At 36.4% G+C, this 15,141-nt stretch overlaps 1 pseudogene; it reads left to right on the top strand.

Moving 5' to 3' along the window:
- The first annotated feature begins 513 nt into the window (after positions 1–513).
- LOC137241678 (putative nuclease HARBI1) lies at positions 514–5,011 on the top strand (annotated as a pseudogene).
- Positions 5,012–15,141: the final 10,130 nt, after the last annotated feature.

Genomic DNA, 15,141 nt, shown 5'->3' with positions numbered 1-15,141 from the left:
TGGCAAAAAGTATATCGTCCATATAAATAATAATTTTTTTTTCGTCTATCATGTCTCTGAAGATGTTGTTGATGAATCGTTAAAATACCGCTGGAGCATTTTTTAACCCAAACGGCATTTTAAAATATTCAAATTGTCCATGAGGGGTTACGAAAAATGTAAATGGTATAGACTCAAGAGCCATATGAACCTGATGAAAACCGCTCTTTAAACCAATACCGAAAAATATCGTTTATTCTGTAAGTATTCAATACAGTCATATATCAGTGGTAGCGGATAATTATCTCTAAGAGTTAGTTTCCCAGCAAAAATCTAGTGACCGAAAATGGCGACCAACGACAAAATATCCCACAATGTTCCACAACTGTTAAATCATGTTCTGATTACACTCTAAAACAAGTGTTTTAGCATAAAACACCTCACATAAAACAAATACGTTCACACCTTCGGTTCTTATTTTATTTTGACAGCTCCAATGCAACCATGAGGAATTTGATATTATTGTAAGCGATTTCATTAAATTTGATAATATTGTGTGTTTGTGAATTTTATTCTAATTTGAGATGAGTGATAAAGAGAAAAAAGTGTTGAAGATATTAACCATGGAAGCACAATCAAATCCTTTGTGTTTATTTCAATATACATCGTTCGACAATGAGTATTTGAACCAGTTCAAAAAGCGGCGTGCAATGAATATCAGAAAGATGCAGTTGCTGAGAAAACAATATTTTATGTTATTGGTGGCCTCACAAAACCTTTCCTGGCCATCAAGGTCATATTGGACAAGAGTAAGCATGCTAGTGGGGGTTTGCAAAAGCATTAACACTTTTCTTTTCAAAGGCTCGATCGCAATCCTTCTGGGAAGTTGACTGCCAAGTGAATGGAGATGAGTTCTTCAAAAGCAATTTTCGCATGAAAAGAAGTGTATTTATAGAACTTTGCGATAATTTAAGAGTGTTGGAAAAGAAAGATACCCACTAAGAAAAGCCATCTCTTTACACAAACGAGTAGCCATAGCCCTCTACGCGTTGGGATCATCGGCAGAGTATCGCACAATAGGGAACATGTTTGGAGTTGGAAAGTCCACCGTGTGTGAAATAGTACTTGAGTTTTGTACTCAGACATGGAAACATTTGAGCCTTACGTACATGCCTAGTTTTCCCTTAACGAGGGAAAAAGTATCAGACCTAGTACAAGGATTCGAAGCTATAGGATTTCCTCAGTGCATGGGAGCAATAGGTGTGTTAAATTTGGGTTACCATAGCTATGTATGTCAACGTTCTTGTTTTTAAAAATTTCAGATGGTTGTCACATTGAGATTCATTCACGTAGTGAAGATGCAACTGATTATTATAATTACAAGGGATGGTATTCGAATATCCTACTTGCTTTGGTCGACGCGAGGTGTGTTCCTTTATGATTATGTTGTTTATAAAGAAAGATATACAATTTTTTGTTTCAGATACCGGTTCATTTATATTAATGTAGGCAGTCCAGGACGGTGCAATGATTTCCAAATCTTCGAGTCCTCAACATTGAAAACACAGTTGGAAAAATGTCCTTACCTGGATGAAATGCGCACACCGGTTTCCGGTGTTGATGTGCCGATTTTCATTATAGGAGACTCAGCTTTTCGTTTTAGCATAATGTTGATGGAACCATATGCATTCCAAGTGTCTCAAAATGAAGACGATAAAAATTTTAACTATTCTCTTTCCAAAGTGCGAAGAGTTGTTGAAAATGCCTTTGGTGACGTGAAGGCGCGTTTTCGACGAATTGGTAAGGGCATAGACAATCAAATACAAAATGCCAACATTATTATAAAGGCATGTTTTGTCCTACATAACTTTTTAAACGAAAGGAACGACAGTATTAACGAGAAATGGATTTCCGCTTTGCAAATTGTAGAAAGAAATCGTCAATATCCACATCAAGAAATATCGGCTAACGACCGTCAAAATAATGCAGAAATAATTCGAAAAAGTTTAGCTACCCTTTTCAGTAAGTAAAAAAAACTTTGAAATACTCTTGTTCAAGAAAAGGTACTTTGTTTATTCCAGTCTTATTTTTCGCATAAAAGTAAAAGTAATATTACTTAAAAACTAAAACATAATAAATTCATTTCACTAAAAATTAAATGCATATTCAAAATTAAATATTTAATAACTAAAAATTAGGGTAGTCTAATTGATAATAATAGTACTCAGTAACTAAAAACGAAAAATATTCATTTCGCTAAAAAAAATTCCCAACACAAATTAATTATTTACATTAAAAAAAAATTAGTTTATCTTTAGAATTATTTGTTTAAAAATTCAATTAATGCCTGAGTTAATTCCTTGTTTTTTTGGACATACTCTTCTAAAGCTTTTGTTTTTCTTTCTTCATTTTCTAAAATTGCTTTAGTTCTTTCTTCGAATTTTTATCGCTTTCCCTCAAATATTTGCTACATTTTTCCATTTCTTATTCAATTTTATCAATTTTTTCCAAAAATTTTAATTGATAATTTTTTTTTTAGCTGAACGCACGTGGATGGCGTGGGAGATTCATAATCCTTAGAAGGCACTGCTGATTCGTAGGTGCTTGTTTCTGGCGACTCAAGAGTGAAATCCAAGGTTTCGACATTTTCTGCAATTAAAAAACTTTTATAATTCAATAAAATAACAAAATAAGGCAATGGACAATTTAACTCGCTTTGGCTTATAATTTATTTTAAAATTTAATTAGGGGTTAAATTGTATAAATCATTAATTTTATTATTTAGTACTCTTAAGCGTGATCTGCGGGGCGTTGTTGGAGGGACGTAATAAATTAAATGGGGTTACACTGAAATGACAGCCTTTGGTCGGAAAAAAAATTCCGAGTAACTCCGGTGCATGGAACCAGCTGTCTTGGGAAGCCCCAAGCTAAATATCAAAATTATCAACGTCCAAATAGAAATCATTTTAGCCCTGTCTCCGTCCGTCCGTCTGTCCGTGTTCACGACAACTTGAGTAATCACGATAACTTGAGTAAACTTCTACTAAAATTCACTTAATAAATATAAAATATCTCACCATAAATGCTGTCCTCAACAAGCCCTTCAGGATTATAACTTTTGAAAGGTGCCAAAAGCTGGTGCATTTCTGCATACAGTGGCCACCTTGAAGGTGCGTCGCCAGAGGGTCCAATTTGTGCCTTCTCCTTCCTTTGTTAATAAATAAAATTATAAAAAAATCTTGCCAAGTATTAAGACTACCAACTCACCTGTATCTGGACGTCAGGTTATGCATTGGGAATTTTATTTCTGCTGGAGTGTACACAACTGTAACGACAGCCTGCCTCCATACTGGCGTAAATGAGTGGCAGAGTGTATGTGCGTATATGTGTTTATGTGTTTTGTGTTCAGGTCCGTGCCTTAGCCGCAATGTTACCATTAAAATAATACTAACATAATAACATTAACATTGACAACATTGTACCTATAGTGAACACAATGTGGCAACGGAAATAAGATGTTGCGCTTGGCATCATGTTGTTATAATAAGTAAAATTTCACCATGTTGCTAACAACCTAGCAGCCTTGACGAATGATAAGTAACTATGTGTTTGTTCTGTTCGGTATTATGTATGTGGATGTGTTTTTGTGCAAGGCTATACGCATCAGTGTGAGCGGTCAAGGCGCGAACCAAATGTATCTGTGTAGGTGTTCGTTTTGTGGAGCGGTAAGCGTGTGAAGGTATGAGTGAAATATACGTATGGATGAAAAATACGGGAAAGCCGAGAAGAAAGTTTGGCATGTATAGGTAGGAATTTTCCGTTTCTGAGTAACGTTCCCCTGCCACGGCGGTAGCTATAAAAGGGCGCAACGTTAGGCAACGGACAAAGTATTACTTTATCAAGTGCCCAGTGCGAGTGAGTAAATATTTAAAAGTTTGTGCCCCGAAAAAAATATTTTAAAAAGTTTGAAGTGCGCGGCTTAAAGCGAAAAAAAAAAAAAGGTTGTAGTGCGTGAATAAAAGCGAAACTTTAAGTTGTGCGCGCCGAAGGTTTCGCGAAACGTGAAAAAAAAAAAGACGCACAAAGAAGTAAAGGCTAGGGATATCCTGCCCACCACCAAGCAGTCCCCAACTCAGGACAGCAGCAGAAGTTCCTGGTAAGTACAATGGTTTTCGCTGCCCTTGAATTTTTGTTATCTCCCACCAACTTGGCATGCCCACTGGGAAGCTGGCGTCCACAAAGCCAATTTTCCAAGCAAGCCAAAAGCAAATTTGCATGCATATATGCACGCCTCCGTACAAACATATGTATGTCGGTGTGTATATTAATCATGCAAACAAAAAAAAAAAAAAAAAACACAAACAAAAAAATAGTTTTAGCATCACTTCAGCTTCTTGCATTAGGAATTCCCAAAGAATAATGTTTTGCTTTCCTTATATTAACAGGACACTCCCTTTTGGAAAGAACGCACTGGGCAGAGCATTGCAAATTACGGTTTGCGGCCTAAAGGCTGAATTAGCGACATACCGCTCCAACAATAGCAACCACGAGTTTTGGTATTGGCGGCGCAACGCCAACAGTAATCGTCACAACACTTTATTATTTAGCCGACAGCAAAGCAATTGTAGCAACATGTCTTATTGGAGGGGTTAGAACGCAGCAACAACAGCAACTCCATTGGTACCGGCAAACAACATCCACTACAGCATTTTTTTGTTGGCAACGCACGGCCGCAACAACCACAACTTGTATATATTTCTATCTTAGTAACATACCGCTCGACTACAACAACACTATTTTTGTGAGATTGGCGGCGCACCGCCCAACAACCAGTACAACAACGTTCGTATATCGGCGACGTATCGCCCAACCACTATTACTACACATCCAAAAGCACTACACTATAATTTTATTTGGTGGCGCACACCACTACAACCACAGTGAAAACACAAGAACTTGGCAATATCGAGGAGGAGCATTTTCCACCAGTGGCATTGGGTCGCAACAACAATACCCACAAGCGCTACACTAAGTCTTTATGTATTGGCGCGCAATACAACAACAACGGCAACGACACCACAGGTAACTAAAATCTTTGGGAGCTAACACAACAAATAAAGAAAAACGGCAGCAACCATCACAATAAAGTTGGCAGCAACATTTCCATATTTTGGCCCTTTAAACTACAACAAGCACAGGCGGAGAGAGGAACGGCCCCGGCGTTGGATTTGGTCACCACATTATTTTTGTATATTGTATTTTTTTATTATTACGTTTATTTATATCTCTTTTATATTGTCGGAAGGAGCATACTTTTAGTAGGAAACAGGAAACAGGGGTCATTTAGTTTCAGGGGTCACACATATATGGTGTTAAAGTGAATCCCAAACTTTAACACCATACTTCCTAATGGTGGCACTCTCGCTCCCATTTAAATTTCCTCATTCGTTTATTCCTTTCATTCCCTTTTTTTTTTTGGTTCTTCGGTCTGACATTCCATTGTCTTTTTTTTTTTTTTTTGTTTCCCTCCCTTTTTTTTTTGATCTTTCCTTACCAGATACATATTTTTCTTACGTGTTCCTTTCTCTTGGCTATGCATGGTAGCCGTAACTCAGGATTGTTAAACTTTGAGTTTTAAAAATTTTTTTTTGCTTTTTTTGATTTTTTTGAAAAAAAAAATTACATTTATTTTTATTTTTATTCCGGCCAATATACCGCGTTATTAGGCTCACACCCTGAAATTGTAATGATGCCTTCAGCATAATAGGCATTCTTTGTTTTGCTGGTGCGAATATACTTTTTTTAAACACGTTTCACCATCACGTTGATAGAATTAATACTACCAAAGCACTCATTACTAAAGATCACTAGCGAGTGATCTTGGCTGAGTGATTGCGGGTGGCCAACGTGGGCGTGGCCTGTAGAATTGTATGCATGCTAGGAGTATTTCTTTTCAGCATTTTCAGCAAAGCTACTCAACTGCAGCGGCGCCGTTGGATAAGGAGAGTAACTTGGTGAGTGTTTTGAGTGAAATATAAAAATTTATCAATATACACCTGTTTAGTTGTATGTACATGTGTTAGTAGTCTTGCAAAAATAGAACAGGAATTAGCAAAGCAGAAAAATAAAAACAGATTGCAACGAACATATGTGCATGCATGAAAAACGTCACAAACGTATATTTGCACTTACATACATACCATTTGTTTCCATATAAACATAAATTCTTTTCCTTGTTGACCTACTTTTGCTGTGTACATAATTGATCTTATGTTTATTTGAGCGGTTGCGGTAGGTCAGGGATTAGGGTACTTGAATTTTTTTTTATTCGCCCTCTTATTTTATTTTATTTGAATTTGTATCTTTAGAATTAGAATTAGCTCCTATTAATAATACCGCATTAGGGTGGCCCTAAAAGTTTAATTTTTTTCTTTGAGACCAGACACTTTGTCTATTAGCCGTAGGTATTTTTTTTATAGAATTGAATTTGGAATGTATCCACTGGTTCTTGCACTCTTATGAATTTTTAATGTTCGCCAGTAATAAAAGTTAGCATTAAGTTTGAGCAATTTTTTTATTGTTACTTTGAGTAAACTTTTGAAACCCTTGGAAAATTATTTTGTAGTAAACTTTGAGTTTAAAGTTTTATTGAAATTAGTGAACTAGTAGTAGGGTGTTAGTCGGTAATTTGTAAACCAAAAATTTTGTAAATAAATTATAAGAATTATGTTTGGATGAAATTTTAAGACATTCATTATGCAGGGCTAAAGTTTTAAGTTCGTGTTGGTGCTGCGCTTGTGCGCGGAAAGGTTAGGTGAAGGTGAGTGTTTAGGGAAAATGACTGAGTGACAGGGGACCGACTCATGTCAGGGTTGGGGGCACTGTAAGGTAAAAAGGAGTCAGCACAGTGCCCACGGTGCAGTGCAAGTTGCACTGCAGAGGGAGGGTAGACTCCACCTGACAGGACAGGCCTTCACCTTTTTCTGCCCCTCATGCTTTCCCCTCTATAACTTTGCCCCTCACGTCTATTTCTATCTTTTTCAGCTTTTTCTCTCCTTTCTTTACACATGCAGGTATGAACCCTCTTTTTGTTCATGTGGCTGCGGGTGAGGTCGGTGGTGCAATACCCCGCCCAAGACGACGAGCTAGCCTGGGCCCGCAAGCATACCTGCTTGCCGCCGCTCCTCACCACCCCAACAAGCCAGTCACGTAACACAACTCCAAGTTGTTCCAACTCCACAGCCATTTGCTCCACAATGTGGCTATTTTTCCGCACACCTCGAAGCTCTCCTACCTTACTTCGCCATATATCTATCATAACAGCTTCAGTGCCCTCTCCCCATTGATTTCTTTTTTTGTATTGCTTTTCTCCATTGTATTCCAAATATTTTAAATAAATTTATCACCCGAAAATAAGTTTACCACTCAAAACACAATGACATATTAGTTATGGGACAACAGGTTAATCGATTATTACCGATAAGTTCTAGTGCCGACAATGGTTTCAACTTGTTTTCAATCTAAATTTTGGCGAAAACAAGTATTTTCAACTTATTTTATTGACAGATTTTACAAGGCGAAAACACGTGTTTCAACTTGTTTTACTCATAAAATAAGAATGAGCCGTTAAACGAGTAAGTCTGAACATAATATTAGTATGACAGAATGAGATGGCATAATTGAAATGTCCGATCCATATATGCTTGCCTTTTCTTAAATGCTATGTACCTTGAAATACGTCAAACAATTTTCGGCGAATCCGCCATTTCTTTTCAGCTTGAAACGCCGCAGACATACCGCATTGAAAAAGTTGCAAATTTCCAAATAAATAGAAGAAAAAGTGTTTTAGGTCTATATAAAAATTAAAAGTGTACATTTTTCATAAAGAAACATAATTCACAACAATATCAGCAAAAGCAATCTCTAAATTTGGTGCTGTAACGAGTGTTTGTATCTAGAACCAATTCTGCGAAGCCGCCATTGCGATTGAGAAGTAAATTTTGAGCACAAACAAGCGTGGACCTAATTTATTATAATTATTAAATTAAGTACAATTATAAAACTGAAAAAGAAATACCAAAGAAGTTTTAATAATACTTGCAAAATCAGGATCTTAATAGCTTTGTAAGTGCGTGGAAAACTAAACAAAAAAATGAATGAATGGATGTGTAGCGATATGGGAAAAGCCATTTTCTGTCACTAGATTTTTGCTGGGATGGTCCTCCAGGTATGCCGCCCGCATCTATGCCACGACAGCAGTAGCAACAACCTATATGCAAATGCTAAAACAGTTCGGCTATCCACCACAACCTGGTCCACCTGGTTGTCCTCCATAACCTCAACAGTCAGGTTATCCTCTATAACAACCAGGTGCACGAGGTGGTTACGTGGGTCAAATGATGCCACCAACATAACCTGGACAGGCGCCAATGCCCAGTCAGCCACCCATGCCGGGTCAACCACCAATACCCGCACGTCCTGGTTATAATGTATGCTAATACAACAAATATATTTCAAATATTCCTGATGATTATTTTCTTAGCAACCACCTACACCTGGTACTGGTATATATCAACAGGCGCAACAGTATGATCAAGCCCAACGCCGTTTAGACCCCGATCAGATGCCAAATCCGATAAGCATTATCATTGAAAATCAACGTTGGTAGTGCTTTTATTACTAATCAATAAGTTTTATTGCCACCATTGGTGACCACAAAATATGTGGTACAAGATCAGGGTAACTCCCCGCCCCGTTACGTTAGGTATTGATATTCGAAATAAATTTTTTGTTTGGCAATTACATTTTTTTTTCTCGTTTGCAGGCCTTTTTGTATTGTATACCTGCAACAGCTGATTTATTAAAAACAACAGCTTTGTCCTTTACACTTACCATCTCACCAATGGCACGCACGGTTGTGGGTGAATATGAGCCACCCATTGTAAATTTTGGTGAATTCAATTAGATGTAATCGTTTGCAAGGCTAAAATGCAATTTGTAGATGCTGATCGTCGTTTCCAATGTCTAATGTGTAAAGTAACAACAGATGGTAAAAAAAATCTTTCACTTTTACTTGTGTTCATTTATCCATATTTTTTCTCAACAGTGCCAACTGAATATTTCCAACATTTGTCGAACGAAAGGAACAACAACGTGCTTTATTGGAAAAATGCGCTGCCACAGCAAAGACCTCCAAACTTATTAATCAACAAAAAGATTTATTTTCTAAAATGGTTGTGGGTGCTGTACTTTTCTTTGATGGGCCCAACGTCATACAAAAAATATGAAATGGCTGAAGTAAGTATTGATAATGTTCAAAAGTATCAGAAAATTGTTGATGCTGAATTGCGTATTCTGTACAATAAACTAGTTAGTAAGACGCCAATGTTGTGTTATCTAAACTACCATTGGTGATGTTGGTACACAGTATTTTGCAGTCCGTGATATGTTCTGTGTTGTTCACGTACCAGAAGAAGATTGGAAACGTACAATGAAAGATTGTGGTGGTTCTGTTATGACTACAGCTAATGACATTAATTCAAGTGTTTTGGGTCAATGTGATTACTTTGAAAAACGTCAAGTTGGTGGTGAACGTTTTAACATTTTCCAAGGTTTGATAGTGGGTTTGACATTAATTTTATTTTTATAGTTTATAATTATTTAAAGGTTGCGTTAATGCTAGAACATGTACATTGATTTTACGTGGCAGTGCCGAACAATTTTTGGAAGAAACTGAGCTTCGATGATGATGCTATAATGATTGTGCGGCGTACAATTAAACATGATTCTGTTGTTGCTGGTAAGTCAAAATACAACTTGAAAAAAAAAATTCTAATCTTAAATTGTTAAGTAATATTATGAAAAGATTGTGTCCAACTACGGAAGAAAAAACTATAAAATTTGTGTCAGTGAAATGGTAGTTATTGCTTTTGGTTGTTAGTTTTGAGGCATCGTCTTCGAGTACCTTCTGATGTTGTTGTTGTAGCAGTGCTTCGCCCCATGCAATAGGTCTGACCAATCACAAATTGTCATAAATGTCCTCTAACGGGAGTCCGAGGAAACTTGCTGTTTCAACAGGGGTGGACCATAAAGAGAGGGGTGTTAGAGGAGTTGGTTCCACATTACAATTGAAGAGATGGTTGGTGTCATGTGGGGACACATTGCAAGCAGGGACAGTTTGTATGTCGGGGTTGATTCTGGATAGGTAACATGTTACAGTATCCAGATCGAAGTTGGGCTTGAGTGACTCGCGTTTACCTAGGGAGCGTGCGTTCCTGTTCTGCAAGTTTAGGGTATTGTTCTTTGAGTATTGGATTCACCGGGCAATTCCCGGCATAAAGGTCCGACGCCTGTTTGTGGAGTTCACCAAGGACCTGCTTGTGTTTTTTTGCTTCATACGGCTGAGTTCTCAGGTGCCGTTTTTCCTCAAAATGCTTACGTAGATGACTCCTTAAGCCCCTGGGCCGTGTTGGCTCATCAATTAGATGTCTGTTGGGATGCCCAGGTTCCTGGGTATTCAACAGAAACTGTTCGGTTACCATTTCTTTTCTTTCACTTATTGGGAGTATTCTCGCCTCATTATGTAGATGGTGTTCTGGGGACATAAGGAGACAACCCGTGGCGGTTCTGAGGGCAGTATTTTGCCAGGCTTGTAGCTTCTTCCATTGGGTAATTTTAGGCTTGGCAACCATATGGTGTAGGAAACAATAGTGACTCCTTCTGGTGGTGAAGACAGCTATTGATATGTAGAAGTTAAACAGAAGTAGGGATAGGAGTTATTGCAATAAGCGTTGAGGATTTTTAATATCTTACGAGGTACCTTCGTACATGTTTCTGAGAATGAAGAATGGGACCTATTCAAACTCAATTTTCACCAGGACAAGGCCGCTGAGACTTTGCTATACTTTAACATACAATACTTTACCCCTTTTTAGCAGAACTATAATTTTGATTTTATTAAATTTTAAAAATGTTTCTTCCTCTACAGTTCAGCATATCTTTTGCCAACACAGGTTGGCGATATGTTTGCGCAGGACCGTGCATTCGTTACTTTATAATGAATTTCAATTCCCATAAATGGATATTGCGGCGCGCGATTGACCAACAAGACGAATCCACGACACCTTTGAGTATTCTTGACCTGGAAATTAATATGCAACGAATTTGTACAACAAACGAACAACACACACTGAAATAATCTTGGTTAAAAAGTATCTAAGAATCTAATAGTTCTAAGCTTTTTCCTACGTTCCTATTCTAAGCTTTTCGTGCTCTAATTAGAAAGGACTATTCAACAATCGCATAAAGTTTGCAAAGATTTTTAAAGCAATTCAATTGCAATGAATTTGTAAATAATTTTTAACCAAACTTTGTAAACTAGATGTATAACAAAAAAATATTTTGAATATAAACATCTGTTGATGAATTTAACTGACAGTACCAATACCATCAACTAAATGGTCCTTATAAATATTGTAATCACATAATTAAAAACAAAATATTACAATGAGTACCTACGTTTATTATTGCAAAATTACGAAAAAAAGAAAATAGCGTAAAGTACCCTCAATGTAAAATTATTCCACTGAATGTATATATCGCATTTTAAACTAAAAAATGTGAGAACTTAAACAAATTTTAAATCGGTATTTAAGTGTAAATCGATCCACGAAAGCATGGTGAAATAACTTCTTTTTTGGTAGTTAACGTTATCGTTTAGCCTGGTTTTGTTAAGAATTTTGTTATTTTTGTAGTATAAATCAACATTCAACACAAAGTTACTCTGATTACAAGTTGAAATACTTTTTGGTTTAGGTTTCGATATGTAAAATTACAAAGTTTTGTACACATTTCTAAAATGTAAAGAAAAAAAATTTATATTTGTCTATTAATTAAATTATTAAAAAGGTATTGTTATATTAATGATATAGAGAAGCGCCAACACGAATGCAAGTGGTTTCAAACCACTGGTGTGGAATTCACCACTTTAACTGTCAGAAAAAATGTTATTTTGTTCATTTTATGTAAAAAAATTGTGAAAGTTGCAATTGAAGTTCTGAAAGCTCGGGAATTTCAATTGTAGTTAAAAAAAATTACAATTGAAGTTCAGAATTTTCAATAGAAGTTCAGTAAATAATAATTGAAGCTCAGAAATTTCAACTGCAGTTCAGAAAATTACAACTGAAATTCAGAAAATTACAATTTAAGTTCAATTATAATTTTCTGAACTACAAACAGAAATTCTGAACTTCAATTTTAATTTTCTGAACTACAAATAGAAATTCTGAGCTCGAATTTAAATTTTCTGAAGTTGAATTGAAATTGTTGAACTTCAATTGTAACTTTCGAACCTCAATTGCAGCTTTCTCAGCTAAAATAAAAAAGGTATAGTATTAAAATTGGCGAATTACAAGTCAACTTCCTCAAATTGTGAATTGCCTACTCGCGATTTGATGGTTTACTGCAACCAATAGTTCTGTTAGTTCTTCTCTTTTGTTTTCTATATCATTAATTAATTTATTTAAGTTTCCCTTAACTTTGTATGCATACAATCGCATACAATAAAATTTGTATTTATGGCTCACTAACAAGACTGAAAAACTATTACTTCCTTATGATTTATAGTTAATAATTTACAACTATTATAAATAATCTAATATATTATAAAAATGTTGAATAAAAGAAATGTTAATGGATTTGTATTAAAGAAATGTTTTATTTATATAGCAATTTCAGATATAATCCAAGTAAAAAAAACGGTCGTAGTACTAGTCAGAAGGCGGTCATATTAACGTAAAAATACTGTAAAAATACTAGTAAAATTACAGGTATATAACTTAAAAAATGACTGTCATTTGACAGTTAACGTGAATGTAACAGTACAGCACTATAGTTTGCTTACATTTCGATAACCTAATACCGTATATGTGTGAGCAGTATGGACAATCACATAAATAGGTACGACTGAATGGACTGGTCACAAAATTTAACGCCGCCCTGTACAAATGCTACTTAACGATTTACGTATTCTATCGAGACAGATTTTAGTCATTTTACTAACCAATTTACGCGTTCAGTTTTTGCTGGGTTGTTAGGTGCCCTATATTCTACGCACATTCGAGTTTTCCCGTTCTTTTTCTTGACCAGCACAATGACGGAGGCATAAGATGAACATATATGTAATACTTCTATCACCTCATTTGTAATTGACTATCGCTGTCTCATTCTGTATCTCTTTCTATCACCCGCTGAAGATAGGCGCAGCCATATTGAACACCCTGTCAAAACGCTAAAAAGTAGCCATATTGAACATCCTGTCAGGCAGTTGACAGATAAGATATCACACTTAGTCATCATTCACAATGACTCCTATCTCACTGCTACTGAACTGTTCAGTCAAATATTACAGTACAGATATACAACGAGAGAAGGAGACAAAATCTCAAGGCTGTCGTTAAATTTGTGTAAAAGGGGGGCTTAAATATATGTATATTTCAACAAGCCGTCTTGCTTCTATCAATATTGTACATTAGGCTTTTTCGTTCTCAAAATGAAAAAGTAAGCTTTTCTTTTCCATTAGTATTATAAAATTTTTATTGCTTTAAAAACTCCGCAGAATAGCATTACCGATTTGTGCTGAGTGTGCAGATATCATATATGTAATACTTCTATATCACTACTAACGAACTGTGCAGCCTGTCAAACATTACAGTACAGATATACAACGAGAGAAGGAGACAAAATCTCCAGGCTGTCGTTAAATTTTTGTAAAAAGGGGCTTAAATGTATGTATGTATATTTCAACAGGCCGTCTTGCTTCTATCAATATTGTACATTAGGCTATTTCGTTCTCCAAATGAAAAAAATGATTAATAAATGAAATGAAAAAAAAATGAAAAAGTAAGCTTTGGTTTTCCATTAGTATTATACAAATTTCAAATCATATTGCAATTTAAATACGCACGCGCTGGGATTCGAGGACTATATCTCTTCGTTGCTGCTAATGGCACCCTTCTGGCTCAATCTGGCCGGCAAACAGGATTTGTTGGTATGATCGTTGCTTTAAGAAATATTTTGCACTATTTGAGAAGCGGCCACCGTGGTGTGATGGTAGCGTGCTCCGCCTACCACACCGTTTTCCCTGGGTTCACACCCCGGGCAAAGCAACATCAAAATTTTAGAAATAAGGTTTTTCAATTAGAAGAAATTTTTTCTAAGCGGGGTCGCCGCTCGGCAGTGTTTGGCAAGCGCTCCGGGTGTATTTCTGCCATGAAAAGCTCTCAGTGAAAACTCATCTGCCTTGCAGATGCCGTTCGGAGTCGGCATAAAACATGTAGGTCCCGTCCGGCCGATTTGTAGGGAAAATCAATAGGAGCACGGCGCAAATTGGAAGAGAAGCTCGGCCTTAGATCTCTTCGGAGGTTATCGCGCCTTACATTTATTTTTTTTTTATTTTTATTTGAGAAGCTTAAAAATTTTGGCATGACATAGCTTTTAACTTATAAGCGTTCACAAGACTTCCTGGAAACCTTTTTTGGCGCAGTTAGGATAAGAGAGGGTTTCAACAACAATCCCAACGCAATTCAATTTCAAAAGGCATACAGACGACTCTTAGTAAGGCACGAGTTAAGTGCGACTGAAAGTGGGAATTGTACCTTCGACGGTGAATCCATTCTATAGGGATCATCAGCGTCTACTAGTCTCCTTAAAAAAACAGCGAGGTATCGAACTAGCAAATGTTTATGTTAATACGATGTGGGGCTTGTATATGTGGACAATGTTGTTCGTAATATTGCTAGCTATATTGCTTGGAAGGTACAAAAGAAAATGAAATATTCCACATGTCAAAGGCAATTGATAGGTGAAGAAATGCCTTTATTTTCAGCGCAAAAAAAATATAGGTCCGTTTGTTGCACCATCTGTGGACGTATGTAATATTTGTATAGTGTCAGAGAAAGCTTTAAGGCAAGTTCTCAAGACATCCGTTTACTCAGCATATCCTATATCGAGCGACGTAACTGCACGACAAATTGCACCAAATGTCCAAGAGCCACATAATCCACACAACCACGACCTATACCGAAAACTTCAACTCTAAAGGCTAGACGAAGAGATGAGGATGCAGCAACAATACCTGGATAGTAAGTATAAAATTCTGTCGCA

The sequence above is a fragment of the Eurosta solidaginis genome, chromosome 2 (assembly GCF_040869045.1).
Source record: "Eurosta solidaginis isolate ZX-2024a chromosome 2, ASM4086904v1, whole genome shotgun sequence".
NCBI lineage: Eukaryota > Metazoa > Arthropoda > Insecta > Diptera > Tephritidae > Eurosta > Eurosta solidaginis.
This window is presented reverse-complemented; position numbering and strand designations above follow the sequence as displayed.